The sequence below is a fragment of the Camellia sinensis genome, chromosome 4, assembly GCF_055761805.1.
Source record: "Camellia sinensis isolate YWXY chromosome 4, ASM5576180v1, whole genome shotgun sequence".
Taxonomy (NCBI): Eukaryota; Viridiplantae; Streptophyta; class Magnoliopsida; order Ericales; family Theaceae; genus Camellia; species Camellia sinensis.
Genome location: NC_138964.1, coordinates 137,435,063 through 137,447,513, shown reverse-complemented (window position 1 = coordinate 137,447,513; position 12,451 = coordinate 137,435,063).

Genomic DNA, 12,451 nt, shown 5'->3' with positions numbered 1-12,451 from the left:
CAAGGCCTACATTTCAAATGAATATCCGTTTGATTTGACCAGGAACAGAAATGGCTTGTACATACTCCAAGCCTCCAACACAAAGTTCAGTGTGGTCCAACACTGTTAATCCAACCCTGCCTGCATCACCGGCACTCATGAGTCTCTATACTTTGTTGATGGTAGATTCCATGTGCAAGCAGGATTTCATTGGGACTTTAAACATGTAGCATTGATATGGAAAAACCCAATGCTTTATTTGCAGGCTTTCAGTGGCAGTGGAGTAAACTGAAACATCAAGAAAACTTTTGGGGTAAAGAGAATGTGATGCTGCCATTAGGCAATACTCTTCCAAAGCTGGTCTTGGCGTTGCTTGTGTTGTTGGGCACATTACAATCCTGATCTTCCTGTATGCTTCCCTTCTTCGTTTCTATATAAATGTGTGTCTGTGTTCAATGAGGTTTCCATTTGATTCCTGTGTGATTAAATTTTGTAGCGTGGTTATAATGATTTTTATTCTTGGTGCAATTATTTCAATCTCCTATTAAATTTGTAAGGAAAATGCCTGGTAGCTCGAAGCTACCAGGCTCGAAAATGGCTCGAGAGGAAGAGAGGGAGAGGGAGAGGGAGAGGGAGAGAAAGAGAGGGAGAGGAGAAAGAGAAGGGAGGGAGAGGAAGAAGGTCGGCGTCGCAGCTCCCCGCCCCGCCGTCGTCGCAGCTCCCCGCCCCGCCGTCGTCGCAGCTCCCGCCGTCGTCGTAGCTCTCGCCGCCGCCTCTGCTTCCTCCTCCGTCGCAGCCCCGCCTCCGTCGCAGCCCAGCCTCCCCTCCTCCTCAAACCGGTTTTTATGGCCCCCTCCCCTCCCTCCTCCTCCTCCTCCTCCCTTCTCTTCTTCTCCCTTCTTCTTCTTCTTCTTCTTCTTCTCCTTCTTCGTTCTGCAAAACCAGGGAAGAAAGAAAAAAAAAAAAAAAAATCGACACCAAAACGACGTCGTTTTGGTGTCGAGCCGTGTTTCAAGCCGCGACATTCGAGCTACGTAGCATGATCGAATTTGTAATTTGACTATTTAAATAATTATTTCTGATTCAAAGAAACGAGGTTTCATTCACCTTTTTCAGCAGCCTACCAAATTCCAAGTTTTAATACCTCCATCCACCTTCTTCTTGAGGTATATCTATCTAGAATACACTACCAGCAGAGATAATACTATGAAGCTTGATGGTGTTGGGGGAATGAGGGCACCGGGTTTACTCTCTCTCTCTCTCTCTCTGCAGCCTTGAAACTTTCTCTTCTGATCTTATTCAACCATCCTTTTTTTCATTTTTTCCTTGCCGAGTTCTTTCTCTTATCTTCTTTCTTTTGTTGTGTTTTCATCTTCTCTGTGCTTATTCTTTTTCATTGTGACTATTTGTCTTCTTAGTCTTTGTCACTGGTATTTCCATTGTTTCTTTTCTTCCATTACTACCATTGCTTTTACCCTTTCTATTCCCCAGAAACTCTTCATTTTTTTTAACCTTCTTTGGTGCTGCTTTCCTTTTTATTATGGCTTTTCTTTCACATATTAGCCGCATATTGATGAGATTATGTAAGGTGTTAGCAAGAGATTTGAAGATTGAACAAAATGTTATTATCCTAAAGAGAAATCTAGAGGTGAGCTGATTAGAATAATAGAGCAAAATAGGTTACACAGAGGCAATAAAATGTATTAATGGCAATTTGTTTTTCGGGGAAATATTCCAGAGGTATTCTGCTACCTAGGGTGGGTTGTTGATAGGAAGAGAAATAGCATCATTATCCCAATAGGAGTCGGATGCCGTAGATGACTGGAAATTGGAAATATGCTACATCAGATAATGTTGTATGGGAATAGCAAAGTTGCAGATGCATCAAAGTAGAGAGGGTGGCATTGGAGGGTTGAAGGTATAAGAGTAACTACATGTTTTCACAGTTCAAAGGTGAACAAAGTAATAATTTTATGCCTAGGAGTTCACATTTCCATTCTTTGTAAGATGAACAAATGTGCAAGCTTTGTTGTTTTTACTTCTTGAAATCTTCAAAGCCTCTGCAGCTTCCAAGGAGTTCTGTTCACTAAAATATTCATATACCCCTCTAGAAAAATTCTTTTGATGCACCATTTTTATATATATATATATATTTTGGATTATAAACTAGATTTGTATATCTTTCTAACCATGTATGGTCAACTGCTGAAACTACCCTAGTTAAAACAGCTGAAAATGATGTTTGTAGGCTTCTTTGCACCAATCATTAAAATGGCAACATCTCCCTCAAAAATCATTTTAATGCACCGTTTTTTTGTTTTTTGTTTTTCTTTTCCAGAAACTATACTCGTAGATTTTCAAACATGTATGGCTCAACTGCTAAAATTACCCCAATTAATACATACTAGCGGTGGCGCTTGCAATTTTTACATCTAATTTTTTGGCGATTTGATTAATGATAAACGTGAGTTGAATTTGTAAACGATTCAACAGTTATTCGGTATAGCAGTTAAATCATGGGTATTACTGGAAAACAGAAAAGCATGACAAAGCTTTTGAGTGCGATTTGATGAATGATAAACTTGGGCTATGATGATGCAGTTCGTCCTGGGCGGATGGGTCGGGCTGGTCCAGGCTCTTCAAGTTCCGATCCAGGCGGATGATTCCGCCAGATGACCTGCAAGCAAGTCCAAAGGGGAACGGGGTAGTCCCCCAGTGAACCCTCCGGCGAGCAAATCAGTAAAAGAAGAAGGAAATATAGAGATAGAGAGATAGAAAAGCTTAACCTTCCTCTTGTCTTCGATTCTTGCTTATATCCTTTGGTAATCATTTCACTGTCCCTTGCGACGTGCCCCCTTCCGCCGAAAGCCTGTGCCGTAGCTTACCTTGTTCAGGGTGAGGGGGCTCTGTTCCGACGGGGAGGTGTTGTCGTAATAAATGCTGTGATGGGCTGCATTAATAGTGATGTGTTGTGGCAATAACTCTGCAGATCTTTGTTTGCTGATGTGGCCTGTGTTTCACCTGCCATGTGCCCAAATGTCATTGGCCCTCCATGCCCAGATGGCCTCCAGCTGTCCTGGGCTTTGCCAACCGGGTTATGCTATGGGTCCCAAGCGATGGGTTTGGGGTTGTTTGCTGTGGGCTGTAAGCCTTATGGGCCTATCCATGTCAGTAGTCCCCCATTTCCGAGTGCAGCTTTAGTCCAACGAAGGGAATAGTAATAAGGAAGAAAAGTGCGAACTGAGGGGAGAGGCCGATCGTTAGGCGTGCCGACCGCGAGGCGTTCCGACCGCAAGGGTGGCCGAGCGGGGGGAGCTGACCGTGAGGGTGGTCGAGCGGGAGGGGTCGACCGTTAGGCGTGCCGACCGCAAGGGTGGCCGAGCGGGAGGGGTTGACCGTTAGGCGTGCCAACCGCAAGGGTGGCCGAGTGGGAGGGGTCGACCGTGAGGCGTGCCGACCAGGACGGCGCGGGGCTCAAAAAAAAAGGGGGGGCGTGCCTTGTGATGATGTGAAATGGAAACGACAGGGTAAGGGGAGGGGACAGTGCATCGTGGCCATACACGTGGCAATATCGTGGGGGGAGTGAAGTGTTGGAGCAGAAATGAAACGATAGGTCACGAGGGGGGGTTTTGAAAAGGCAGTTTTGGCGGTTGATTTGAAAGGTTTTGAAACGGGCGAAAATTAATTTGGATCCATGGAATACAGGTAAACCGTGAGTTTTTGGTATAATTCGTTTCACCTACCTTTTTACAAAAACTCAAAATACCCAAGTGTTAATTCCTTCATTGCGCACGACACCACCTTTGCAACATTTTCTTAACTTCCTTGCTTCTACGTCAGAAGTGATTCGTAAGCAAACCCTAGAAATGGCACGAGAAGAAGTGGGGAATGTGAGGGTGGACCCCCTGGGAGACGATGATGCAGAGGAGCTAGCAGTGCGATATAGGACGGAGACACGAATGGTGGGGGTGGGGGAACCGGTGGGATAATCGCAGGCGTCGGCCCTGATAGTGGCTCCAAAGCCAATAAGCCAGGTAGAGCCGGATCATTGGCACACTAAGGCTGACAAATCCACAATTACTGCGGCGGATTTGGAGGCTATCAGGGAAAAATACCAGATTCCGGCGGAGGTGGAGTTATTGCTGCCAACGTCAAGGGAAGGCCGTCTGATGCCAGGCCAGGGGAGTTTTCCCTTTATGAGGAGGCGCTAAAAGGTGGGTTGAGGTTGCCACTGCCCCAAGTGGTGGTTGACGTACTGAACCGTCTGGAAGTAGCACCGGGGCAATTGATGCCCAATGCATGGAAGATTCTGCTGGCCTGTGCTAGCGCGTGGCCCAAGGCAAATGGAGGGGAAGCCATGGCGATAGACGAGTTCTTTTCCTGTTATAAGGCTTCGGGGCAGCAAGAGACGTGGGTCACCCTACAGTCAGTGATGGGGAGGGGATTGGTGGCGGGGCTGTCGACATTGATCAAGGGGTGGCGGCCACGGTAGTTCTACGTGTCTGGCAATGGGGGACGGGGAGTACGCACCATCTGGAAGGTGCCCATTAGGTCGATGGAGCCAAGACTTGGGGCAGCGGCGGAAGAGAGGGTGAAGAGGGTGAAGGAGTGGAGGGAGAGAGAGAAGGCCAAATGGGACGAGCTTGTTCAGCCGTCCGCATTGTTTGAGGCAGGGTTGGGACCGCAGCTGAGGGGTGGAGACCTCGACTGAGCAGAATTGGAGGCGAGAAGAGAAGTTCAAGAAGTAGAGGATCAGGCCATACTTGCCAAAGCCACAAAGTTGAAGGAAGCGCTAGGAGACTGACCGCCTCAACCGATCGCGCGGGAGAGGATCCGACCGCGCCCAAGGTCCCTGGGGGGGAAGGACTTAAGCAGTTTTGAGCCACGACCGCCCCCAGTAGATCCTGTAAAAGAACAGGCCAGAAAGGAGGGGGAGGCTCTGAAGAAGAAGAAGAAGAAGAGAAGTGCCCCAGAGGGAGCTGCAGATGAGCCTGGGGACAAGAGGGCTAAGGTGGCCCCAGCTGAGGTGGAGGTCCCTGTGGCCAAGGATACCCCAGAGGTGGTGGAGGTCACCCCAACACTGCAGGTTGTGGAGACTACCCCAACAGTGCAAGTAAGAGTTGGGTTGACAGAGGTTGCGCCGAGCGGGAGGAAGCAGACCCAAAAGGGCCCTGCCCCCCAGGAAGGAGGGGTCCGTCTGGCCACGTCAATCTATCACGCTCGCGCGGTAGCTGAAAGGTTGGAGGGAGAAGAAGGCCCAGCCAGGGCGGGGGCAGACCGCTTGGTGAAGATTGTGGAGGAGACAGCCCTGCGCTCGGCATTGGGATTCAATGAGGCTGACCTGCTGAGGGGGTTATGCTCCGCCCAAATGGAGGTAACCACCTTGGCAGGGGCCCTTCTAAGGAAAGCAGGGACTGCCAAGCTAAAGGCTGAAGAGGCCAAGGCCCAGTTAGCCAAGTTGAAGACGGAGAGTGCCGACTGGAAGACTGCCCATGCTGAGCTGCAAGTAGTCAAGTTGGAGCTGGAGGGCACACGCCGTAAGGTCGTGTCGCTCGAGTTCCAATTGGCTGGCGAACAGAAAAAGTTGGAGGAGTCTGAAAGAGCCTGCGCCGTTGCGATCGAGTGGCATGAAGAGGCCATGAGCAGCAATGAAGAGTTGGTCAGGCAAAAAGATGAGGCAGATGCCAGAATTGGGGATCTGTTGAAGGAGTTGGAGAATGAGCGCGTCAAAGCAGAGGAGGAGAAGGGGAGGCTCGTGAGGGAGTTGGAAACAGAGAAGGCGATGGCGGAGATGGAGAGCCTGAGGAAGGGAATGGAAGAGGAAAGGGCGACGGCGGCTGCTGAAAGGAGGGCCCTGCAGAGAGAGCTGGACGAAGAGAGGGCGAAGGCGGCTTCTGAGAGGGCGGCCTACCCTGATCTGTGCGTTGTAGCAGTGGAGCAATACAAAGGGTCTCCCGAATTTCAGATGGCGGTAGATGCTGTAGTCGCCAGGAATCTGGCTGGGCAAGAATCTGGGGGGTGGGCCATCAAGGACGACTGCTGGAGGTAGGACAGAGGCAGAATTTATTGAGAGCTTCCAGCAGTCAGACTTCTACAAGCACGAAATGGCTGAGTTCTGGGACAGCGGTTGGAAGATGTTCAAACACAGAGCTGAAGAGCTGTTCCCAAACTTGGACCTGAGTAGTGTAACGATTGGTGAAGATGATGGGGCCCAAACCCCCCTGGACGAGGGCATTGAAGAAGAAGAGCTTGTATCCAGCGAGGAGGAATAACCAAGGGAGATGAAGAGCCCCCTCTCTGTGTTTGTTGTTGTTGTTGTTGTTGTTGTTGTTGTTTTTTTTTTTTTTTTTTTTTTTTTTTTTTTTTTATATAATTGTAATGAACTTGTGTACGCATTGTAAATGAATAAAATTTCGTTTATGTTGTCAGTTGATTGTGTTGGCCTGTATTGTCTAAAATGAATGAAGCCTTGTCACAAAAACTGGTCATAAAAATTGTGCAATAAAAATTTCGTGCAAAGTTAAGTTAAAAGTGCCTCCCTGCAAAGTGAGATTGGATTTGTATGAAAATTGAAAGGATGATAGTGGTTGATTGAAAAATTGGATTATGAAATTGTAGAACATAATATTCGAATGGGGTTAGTACTTCCAGTTTAATAAGGACGGATGAAGAATCTATGGATGAGGACAGAAAAGTAGGTTGCAAATCGTAACTAAACGGTTGTAGAGAAGAGATTGGAGAAACAAACTGGATGGGGTGGGAGATAATCTGACTAGTAAATGAAATACGTGTGAACATCTTTGGAATCTAACTAAGTAAAAACGTGGTCTGGAAATTGTGAATAAGCTTCAAAATGTGACTAAGTGTTAAAAATGTGGTCCTGCTTGGCTTTGAAGTGCTCAGTCTAGGTGAGGCTTTGAAGTGCTCAGTTTGGCTGAGGCTTTGAAGTGTTCAGTCTGGCTGAGGCTTCGAGTGCTCGGTCTGGCCGAGGCTTTGAAGTGCTCAGTCTGGCTGAGGCTTTGAGGTGCTCAGTCTGGCTGAGGCTTCGAGTGCTCGGTCTGGCCGAGGCTTTGAAGTGCTCAGTCTGGCTGAGGCTTTGAAGTGCTCAGTCTGGCTGAGGCTTTGAGTGCTCGGTCTGGCCGAGGCTTTGAAGTGCTCAGTCTGGCTGAGGCCTTGAAGTGCTCAGTCTGGTTGAGGCTTTGAGTGCTCGATCTGGCCAAGGCTTTGAAGTGCTCAGTCTGGCTAAGGCTTTGAAGTGCTCAGTCTGGCTGAGGCTTTGAGTGCTCAGTCTAGCCGAGGCTTTGAAGTGCTCAGTCTGGCCGAGGCTTTGAAGTGCTCAGTCTGGCTGAGGCTTTGAGTGCTCGGTCTGGCCGAGGCTTTGAAGTGCTCAGTCTGGCTGAGGCTTTGAAGTGCTCAGTTTGGCTGAGGCTTTGAGTGCTCGGTCTGGCCGAGGCTTTGAAGTGCTTAGTCTGGCCGAGGCTTTGAGTGCTCGGTCTGGCCGAGGCTTTGAAGTGCTCAGTCTGGCCGAGGCTTTGAGTGCTCGGTCTGGCCGAGGCTTTGAAGTGCTCAGTCTGGCTGAGGCTTTGAGTGCTCGGTCTGGCCGAGGCTTTGAAGTGCTTAGTCTGGCTGAGGCTTTGAAGTGCTCAGTTTGGCTGAGGCTTTGAGTGCTCGGTCTGGCCGAGGCTTTGAAGTGCTTAGTCTGGCCGAGGCTTTGAGTGCTCGGTCTGGCCGAGGTTTTGAGTGCTCGGTCTGGCCGAGGCTTTGAAGTGCTTAGTCTGGCCGAGGCTTTGAGTGCTCGGTCTGGCCGAGGCTTTGAGTGCTCGGTCTGGCCGAGGCTTTGAAGTGCTTAGTCTGGCTGAGGCTTTGAAGTGCTCAGTTTGGCTGAGGCTTTGAGTGCTCGGTTTGGCCGAGGCTTTGAAGTGCTGAGTCTGGCTGAGGCTTTGAGTTCTCGGTCTGGCCGAGGCTTTGAAGTGTTGCAAGTGAAAGTGTCATGGGAGCGACATGCAGACAGTTGAATTATAAAAGCTGAGAACTTCAGTCGGAATTTGCATTATGTATCAAAGGGGGAAATACAATAATGTTGACAATACAAAAGTGTGAACTCATTGATAGTAACGCTTCAAATGTTCCGCATTCCAAGGATGGGGAAGGTCTCGGCCTTCCATATCTTGAAGTCGGTAAGTGCCTGGTCGTGGTCGGGCTCTCACAACGTAGGGTCCCTCTCATTTGGCTGCCAGTTTGCCCTCAGTTGGATTCTTTGTGACAAGAGTCGCTTCTCTCAAGACAAGGTCCCCTATAGAGAACTCTCGTGGTCGAACTCTGCGGTTGTAGTGTGTTCTCATTTTCTGTTGGTACGAAGCCAATCTGACGGCAGCAGTCTCTCTGAGCTCTTCGATGAGGTCCAGGTCTGTTCGATGGAGCTCTTCAATTGAGGCGAGATCCGGATGTAAAACCCTGGGGGTGGGCAGACCGACTTCTACCGGAATAACCGCCTCAGCGCCATATGTTAAGCGAAAAGAGGTTTCCCCAGTGGGAGTGCGAGCAGTGGTTCGGTAAGCCTAGAGTACACTTGGTAGTTCCTCAGCCCAAAGGCCTTTAGCAGTTTCGAGCTTAGTTTTGATGGTTTTCAGAAGAGAACGGTTGGTGACCTCAACTTGGCCATTTGCTTGGGGATGACCGGGGGAAGAGAAGCATGGTTGAATCTGGAGATCTGCACAAAATTTTCTGTACTTCGCGTTGTCGAATTGTTTGCCGTTGTCGGAGATGATGGCTTGGGGGATGCCAAATCGGCAAACGATCGATTGCCAGATAAACCTGGTGGTGTTCCGCTCAGTGATTATGGCAAGGGGTTCGGCCTCGACCCACTTGGTGAAGTAATCAATGGCGACAATCGCGAACTTGGTCTGGCCTCGACCGGTGGGAAGTGGACCAACCAAGTCGATCCCCCATTTGGCAAACGGATAAGGGCTGCAGAGTGTGATTAACTCTGTAGGAGGAGTATGGGGGATGTTGGCGAAACGTTGACATTTATCGCATTTGAAAACGAAATCGGTTGCATCCTGATTAAGAGTTGGCCAAAAATACCCAGTATGGAGTATCTTGTGGGCAAGGGATCTGCCGCCTAAATGATTACCACAAATTCCCTCATGGATCTCCTGCATTACATAAGTTGCTTGAGCTGGATTGAGGCACCGTAGATATGGCCGGGAAAAACCGCGCTTGTACAATATACCGTCGACAATGATGTAATTGGATGCTCGGGATCGGACTTTGGTTGCCTGCTGTTGGTCATCTGGGAGTGTCCCTGTGGTCAAGAATAGGAGAATGTCGGATGCCCAAGGGATGGGTTTGTTTTGGATGAACTGTACAGCTTGCAGGTCGAGTGAAATGGCCGGGTGGTGTAGATATTTGAGACGGACATCTTGGCTGAGATTAGGATGGTCAGCAGAGGCCAGCTGAGCCATCTCATCTGCTTTGGAGTTTTTCGCCCGAGGTATGTGCCTGATGTGGAAGGTATTAAAGAGGCGAGCGAGGGGGAGTGCCATATCCCTGTAAGCTCGCATTGTGTCTTCCTTGGCGTCGAAGTCCCCCGTCATCTGACCGATGACGAGCTGGGAGTCGCTGAATACTCGGAAGTGGCTGACCCCAATTTCCTTAGCAAGGCGGAGTCTTGCTATCAATGCCTCATACTCGGCCTCATTGTTGCTTGCTTCAAACAAGAAATGGGGGGCACATTTGAGATAGCTGCCCTAGGGGAGGTCAGGATGAGGCCGGCCCCACTTCCTTCTTTGCGAGACGAACCGTCGACATTGAGAGTCCAGGAATGAGGATCTTCTGGCTCTTGTGGAGTTGGTGGGAGTGGTGGGGTAGTGGTCGAGGCCGGATTGGTGAACTCTAGGATGAAGTCAGCTACAGCTTGCCCCTTGATTGCTGTCCGAGGGTGGTAGGAGATGTCGAACTGGTTGAGTTCTACTGACCACTGCATTAGTCTGCCTGAGAGTTCTGGTTGCTGCATGACCTTTTTCAGGGGCTGGTCGGTGAGGACCACTATGGAGTGGGCTTGGAAGTATGGACGGAGTCGTCTGGAGGCAATGACCAAGGCCAGGGACAGTTTTTCTAATAAGGGGTAGTTCTGCTCCACTCCCCTGAGAGCCCGACTGATGTAATAGACCGGCCGTTGGATTGAGCCATCTTCTCTGAGGAGAGCTGCACTGACTGCGGTGCTCGACATTGCTAAGTAGAGGAAAAGTGGCTCGCCCGTGATTGGCTGTGAAAGAAGGGGAGGATTGGCCATGCATTGCTTTAACCGTTGGAAAGCCTCTTCGGATTCAGCTGTCCATTCAAAAGTCTGCCGAAGAACTTTAAAGAATGGTAGGCACTTATCTGTTGCACGGGAAATGAGGTGGTTGAGGGCCACCACTCGGCCGGTGAGTCTTTGAACTTCTTTGACCGTCCTAGGTGACTGCATCTCAACCAAGGCCTTCATCTTCTCAAGGTTAGCTTCAATGCTGCGTTGACTGACCATAAAACCCAAAAACTTCCCAGATCCTACGCCGAAGGCGCACTTCTCTGGGTTGAGCTTCATCTGGTACTTGCGCAAGGTGGCGAAGGTCTCTCGTAGGTCAGTGAGGTGATCGGAGGAATATTTGCTTTTGACTAGCATGTTGTCGACGTAGACTTCCATATTCCGGCCTATTTGGTGATGGAAAACGGTATTAACCAGCCGTTGATAGGTGGCCCCAGCATTCTTCAATCCGAACGGCATTACACAATAGTGGTAGGTACCTCGGTCGGTAATGAATGATTTGTGTTCCCGATCAGATGTGTGCATCAGGATTTGGTTATACCCAGAGAAGGCATCCATGAAGCTGAGCATTTGATGACCGGCCGTGGCGTCGACCAGCAAATCTATGCGGGGAAGAGGGTAGCTGTCTTTGGGGCAAGCTCGGTTCAGGTCAGAGTAATCGACACAGAGCCGCCATTTGCCATTGTGTTTGCGGACGAGGACCACGTTGGACAACCATCGAGGGTAGTCCACATTTTTGATGAATTGGGCCTCGAGGAGCTTGTCAACTTCTGCGGCTATAAGAGTGTTGCGCTCCGGATGAAAAATGCATTGCTTCTGGCGGTGGGGTCGAAAGTGGGGTTCGATGCTGAGGCGATGGGTTATGAAGGAGGGGTCAATGCCTGGCATGTCTGAATGGGTCCAGGCGAAAACATCTCTGTGCTCGGTCAGGAGGGCGGTAAGGTCGGCCTTGGCTTGGGAAGGTAGTTGGCTGCCGATTTTGGTAGTTTTGATGGGGTTGGTGGGATCAATGTTAACTTCAACAAGCTCCTCCACAGGTTCTCCTCTGACCAGCTCGTCCTCGTCTCGGACGTCAAGCCCTTCGATGATCATGGCCTCATTCAGCTTGACTTCTTTGAGGGAGGCAACATAACACTCCCTGGCCACGGTCTGTTCTCCTCTGACAGTTCCGACGCCGAGATCGGTAGGGAATTTGATGACAAGGTGATATGTGGATGTGATGGCTTGGAAGGCGTTTAGGGCTGTGCGGCCAAGGATGATGTTGTAAGCAGAGGGGCAGTCGACCACGAGGAAGGTGAGCAACTTAGTGGTCTGCCTCGGGTGTTCGCCAATGGTTATAGGTAGATCGATGGAGCCGATGGAGGTCACACGATCGCCGGTGAAACCGACCAGAGGGGTTTGGAGAGGAGACAAGCTTTCTTCTCCAATCTTGAGCTGGCGGAAGCAGTTGAGGAAGATGATGTCTGAAGAGCTGCCGTTGTCTATGAGAACTCGTCTGACCTTGTAGTTGGAGAGGATGGCGGAAATGACAAGGGGGTCATCATGTGGGTAACAGACTCCTGCACAGTCGGTGTCCGTGAATGTGATGGGTTCGATCCACTGTTTTGACTGTTTGGAAGGTCGGTCCACCGTCGCCACTGCTTTGTCTGAGCCCTGCCTTATTTTTTTGAGCTCTGCCTTCTGAGCCGAGCGGGATGGTCCCCCGCAAGCAAGGCCGCCTAAAATGACTCTGATTTCTCCGACTGGTGGAGGGGGATTGCCTGGAGGTCGAGGCTATGGTGGGGGGCGATCATGGCCTTGGTTAGGTGGGGCTTGGTTTCGGGGTGGTGTATGTCGGCGATTGTTCCTGGGAAGGTCGGTTCTTTGCCTCTACTGAGGGCGGGTGTCTGTGAATCGGCTGAGGCGGCCCTGACGTATGAGGGTCTCGATCTGATCTTTGAGGTTAATACACTCGTCGGTGGTATGACCATGGTCTTGGTGGAAACGGCAGTATTTGAACTGATCTTTGCGATTGGAAGGGTTTCGTGAAGGCAGGGGCCACTTGAGGGGGTAGTCTCGCTGGATCTGATTGAGGACGTGTTCCATGGGAGAGTTGAGTGGTGTGTGCCGCTCGAACCGACCGGGCGATCGGGTCGGAGCCGACCGGTCGGCTCGGTGGGGTCGGTC